Source organism: Acinonyx jubatus, chromosome B4, assembly GCF_027475565.1.
Source record: "Acinonyx jubatus isolate Ajub_Pintada_27869175 chromosome B4, VMU_Ajub_asm_v1.0, whole genome shotgun sequence".
NCBI lineage: Eukaryota > Metazoa > Chordata > Mammalia > Carnivora > Felidae > Acinonyx > Acinonyx jubatus.
The window spans coordinates 135,690,054-135,695,584 of NC_069387.1; positions in this window are offsets into that span (position 1 = coordinate 135,690,054).

Below are 5,531 nucleotides of genomic sequence, written 5' to 3' on the forward strand. Positions count from 1 at the left end.
GCTGCCGTCCACGGGCTCCGCTGGGCCTGGCCTTGGAGGACGAGGCGGCAGGGAGGGTGCCACTTCTTGAAGAAACCGAAGGGCCGGTCTCCTGGTTCGGTAAACTGCACCTGCAGCTAGCTTGGCCAGTTTCGAGAATGTCCTCCTTCGGGACCCAGATTGGCTCCTTCAGCCTAACGAGGGACTGTGTCTGGCCCGCTGTGTGCTGTCCCACCCTGTGTGTGTGTGTGTGGGGGGGGGGGTGGGGGGGGTCCACCGTGGGCCAGGCTGTCCTGTGGCCGAGAGCCCACCGGTCCTGACATTCAGGGACACAGCGGGGCTCCACTTCCTCAGAAGGGGCCATGGGGACTGCCCGCCTACCACGGGCCCAGCACCCACCAGTGGGTTCGTGTCCCTCTGTTTGAGGCCTCACACCAGCCTCTGCTGGGGGAACTTTCTCCCAGCCGAGGGAACAGATGTCCCAAGAGGGGTTTGTAAATCCTAGAGAATCCAGTAGGCCCACCGGGGTGATGTCCCTCCAAACCCCCTCCTGCAGGCCCCAGAACCTTCCATGGCTCTCCAAGTGCCCAGAGAACAGAGGCCAAACCCCCTGGTGTTCCAGAGCGGTCGGGCTGTACCCTTTCCTCCTTCTCTTATTCCCTAAAATGCCCTCAATGGAGCACGCAGCAGGCGCTGGGCCACCCAGGCTCCCACTCCGGGGGCGGGAACGTTTGCCTCAGGGGACACTCGGGTCAGGCTGGGGACGAGAGGCCCCGGTGCATTTGCTGGGAGCAGATGACCGTCTGGAGACTGGGCAGGCTGATGAGGAGGCCAGGCCCAAGAGGGGAACATAGGCCCCAGTGGGGGAGGGCCCCAACAGAGGCCCCTCCCCGTGTCCCCCATCAGAGTCAGGGTCAGGGTCATTGGATGTAGCCAGGCCCTGGGTTCAGGGGCTCAAAGCTCAGCCTTCACCACCCTCCCCTGGCCAAGTGGCTCTCGCCAGGCCGGGACAGAGCTCTGGGCCCCAGACGCCTTATGGAGACGAGCAGGGAGACACCCCCGCCCCCCACAGGGCTGCTGCATGTTCTTAAGTGGAATGGAGTAGGGTAACTGAACAGAAGAAGCACTGGGAGGCAGATGTCCCGTCGATCCCGGAACCAAGCTGCCCAGGGGGCCACTGGGGCCACGTCACTGGCGTGGCACGGGTCACTGGGCAGATGGGCCGTGCTCACGCTCCAACCGATCTTAACATTCACAGGTCTGCCTGGCACTTGACAGTGTGCAAGGGGCCTCACTCCCTCTCCGGGAGCCATGGAGCCATAGTGATTGCTCGTGTCCCTCAGGGGCCCAATTTGCAGGTGAGGAAACAAGAGCTCAAAGAAAGGAGTGACCTGGCCGAGGTCCCATGGGGACTGGGCCCCTCCTCCACCCCAGCCTCACAAGCTTTAATGGGGACTTCTCTCTAGAATGGCCGTGGGAAGCCAACAATGGGAGAGGTCCACCTCGGGGGAATGGGGCTCCCCCTCCAGCTGCCCCCAGGCCTGGTCCGGCTGACGAAATGGTTAATAGTCACGTGACAGCAAGGCGTTCCCACCTCCCCTACCCCCACCCACAGGCCCGCTGGGGCCTAGAAGTTACTGCAGGGGACCACGGGGCCAGCGGAGGAGACACCCCAAACAGCGGGCCGGCTGCAAGCGGCTTCCTCCCGTGGCATCTCTTTAAAATAGCACCGGCTACTTTTCTTAATTAAAAAGAGTATGACGCAAAGACTCCTACACAGCTACAGAGTACGCGGCACCAGGGGCGCCTGGGTGGCTCAGTCAGTTGAGCGTCCGACTTCGGCTCACGTCATGATCTTGAGGTCCGTGGGTTTGAGCCCCGCGTCGGCCTCTGTGCTGACAGCTCAGAGCCTGGAGCCTGCTTCGGATTCTGGGTCTCCGTCTCTCTCTGCCCCTCCCCTGCTCATGCTCTCTCTCTCTCTCTCTCTCTCGAAAATAAATAAACACTAAAAAAGAAAAAGAATACACAGTACCCAACACTGTAAAGCTACAGTCATCAAGACAGCGTGCTGGGGTAAGGACCAAACAGTTCAATGGACCAGAATGGAGAGCTCGGAACTAAGGCCACGTAAATACAGTCACTGACCCTGACAAAGGAGCAAAGACAGGCTCTTGGACAAATGTCGCTGGAACCACCAGACGTCACGTGCAGAACGATGAATCTAGACACGGACCTTGCGATCTTCACAACAGTTAAGTCAAAACGGATCATAGACCTAAGATGCAAAACTTTATATAAAGCTCCTGGAAGATCACAGAGGAGGAAACCTAGACGACCTTGGGTTTGGTGACGCCATTTTAGACACAACGCCACAGGCACGATCCGTGAAGGAAATAATTGATGAGCCGGACAGCATTACAATGAGAAACTTGTGAAAGACGCTGCAAAGGGCATTAGAAGATAAACCACAGACGGGGAGAAAATATTTGCAACGCATATCTGATAAAGGGCCGCTGTCCTAAGTTCACAAAGAACTCTGAAAACTCAAGAAGAAAACAACCCAAATAAAAAATGCACGAAAGATCTGAAAAGAGGGAAAATAACACAGGAGATGGCTTATTTCAACCCTATTTACGGCAAATGGGCACATGAAAAGCTGCTCCGCGTCCTGTGTCATCAGGGACTTGCATGTGAAAACAAGCCACCACGACAGACCTAGGAGAAAGGTACAAAATCCAGAACGCAGACAGCACGTGGCGCTGGGGAGGACGCGGAGCCACAGGAGCGCCCGTCCGCGGTCGCCGGGAACGCGGGATGGCGCGGCCACCATGGAGGACGGCGCGGTGCTTTCTCACCAAACTAATCATGCTCTTCGTTTGGCCCAGCAATCCCCGTCCTCGGTGGGTACTCAACGGACTGGCAAGCTTACGTCCGCATAAAAACCAGCACGTGGACGTTTCTAGCAGCTTTATTCATAATTGCCAAGACTTGGAAGCAACCAGGAAAGCCCCCAGCAGGTGATCTGGTAAACAGACGACGGTCCGTCCAGACCGTGGATGTTATTCAGTGCTAAACAGAAATGAGCTATCAAGCCACAAGAAGACGTACAGGAACCTTAAGCACACCGCTAACTGCAAGAAGGACCTAGGACCAGCCTCCACACCGCATGATTCCAAGTCTGTCCCGTTCGGGAAAAGGCAGAACTGTGGACACATAAAGGATCGGTGCTTGCCAGGGGCTGGGAGGGGAGAAGTAAATAAAGAGGTGGAGAACCAAGGATTTTGAGGGCAGTGAAAACACTGTGTATGATGCTATGATGGTGGACAGGTTTCATCACACATTGTCTACACCCGTAGGATGTACCCATCAGGTGTGAACTCGAATGTCACCTATAGATTTTTTTTTTAATTTTTTTTTCAACGTTTATTTATTTTTGGGACAGAGAGACAGAGCATGAACGGGGGAGGGGCAGAGAGAGAGGGAGACACAGAATCGGAAGCAGGCTCCAGGCTCTGAGCCATCAGCCCAGAGCCCGACGCGGGGCTCGAACTCCCGGACCGCGAGATCGTGACCTGGCTGAAGTCGGACGCTTAACCGACTGCGCCACCCAGGCACCCCTCGAATGTCACCTATAGATTTTATGAACGATCACATACCACCATCCGCTCGTCAGTCGTGACAAATAGAGGCGAATAGTAGGGGTGGGGAGGGCAGTATATGGGAACTCTGTGCTTTCCCCTCAATTTTTTTGTACAGGACTTTTTTTTTTTTTTTTAAGAGTATCACATGAGTTACAACCACACACGACAGTGGGTACCCCTGTACCTACCTTGCACAGAATCTTCTTTGGTTTGGGGTTTTTTTGTTTTTGGGGTTTCTTTTTACAAACACAAGTTTGAACAAAGAAGCCAGACAGGCTTTGCGTGACCCTCCATGTGAGGACAGGCTGTGTGACCCGTTCATGTGAGTTATAAACCAGGCAAGACGAACCCACGGCCGTGGGAGTCAGGAGCGTGGCCCCCGGGGTGGGACAGCGGCCAGAAGGGGATCGAGAGGCTTCTGGGAGCTGGCCACGTTCTCTTTCTGATCTTGTGCTGGTTACGTGCAGGGTTTGGTTTGTGAAAACCCGTCGAGCTGTATACTTCTGTGTCCACTTTCCTGTGGGTTATACTTCATTAAAAAGTTCCAGAAAAAATAGTGTTTGCGGCAGAAAACTGGAAATCCCAGGAAAGGAGAAAGAAGACGGCCCCTCTCGTCCATTCCCTTCCCACTCAGAGGGGTCCTCAACTCTAGCCTGCAGGTGACACGCTCCCCCCAGCACCGACCCCCCACTTGGTCCTGGGCTGGGCAGGGGTCCCCACCCTCCATGGGGGCTGAGCCCTGGGCCTGCCTGGAGGAGGGCCAGGAGTGCTCGGAGGGCCTCCCATTGCAGGTGAATCACTGCATTTTGGAAAGATGTTCTCTTGGTTCAGGAAACACCCCTTTGGTGCCACCTTGGCCAATCCCAGAAGCCAGGAGATCGTCCCTGCCTCCAAGGGGTCCCCGGGTTAGGGGCCCCCTGCAGCCAGGATCTGGGTATTGAGGGGGCAGGGATGCCCAGGGCTGCTCTGGAACAGGCACCTGAGTCCCCCCTGGGCACCTCACTGTGTCAGCTCTGAGTGATCCCCTGAGCACCTCACTCTGTCAGCTCTGAGCGATCCCCAGGGTGCCCCACGGCCTCCAGAGGCGGTAGCAGGGCAGGGGCCTGGGCCAGGGCTGGGGCCCGGCCGGTGACATCATGAATTGAGCTTTGCCAGTTCCTTCCCGACCTCGGAAACCCCAACATCCCGCTCCAGGAACTGGCCTGTGGAATTGGCTTTGGCCGGCCGCCCCAGGAGTGTGGTGGGGAGGCCCCACGCCCCCCCCCCAGCAGCCTACCCCTGCGGCCCCCCTTTCCTTCGGGGGCTCCCGGGAAGCCTGAAGCAGTGTGAGAACAGCAAGGTCAGCTTCCTCCGTCCCCGCCCCCACCCCACCCCCTTAACTGCAAGAAAAATAAACAGCTGTCCCCCTCTCTCCGCAGCTGGAAACACCGTCGCAGCCCAGGCCTCAGACCAAGCTGTGGGGCTGACTCACTGGCCACCGGGGCGGAGGCAGCGAGAGGGGCTCAGGGCTGCCCTGAGGAGCCCCTCCGTGACCTCAGGCCAGACCCACCCCTGTCTGGACCCCACACCGTCCACTGAGCCGGGGGGGGGGGGGAATGGGGGTGCGCCCATCCCGCTGCACTGTGCCCTCCCTCAGCTCAGTGTATGACCTTCGGTCCTGACCTCTCCCGCCCGGCTTCGGTGGCTTCGTCAACTAAACCAGATGCGGGCCTGGGCCCCTCTTGCTCTGACCACGGTTGTGGACAGTGATGGTGGTGGCCGTGGCTCAGGGGTCCCCCCGGGGGCCACAGCCAAGGAGAGGCCTCACACAGCAGGGCAGGAAAACAGCACATTTCAGAACGATTTTAGCAAAGGCCTCCCAGGGAGCCTCGCCCAGTCTGGGGGCTGGTGATCCTGAAGGTCTGGCCGTCT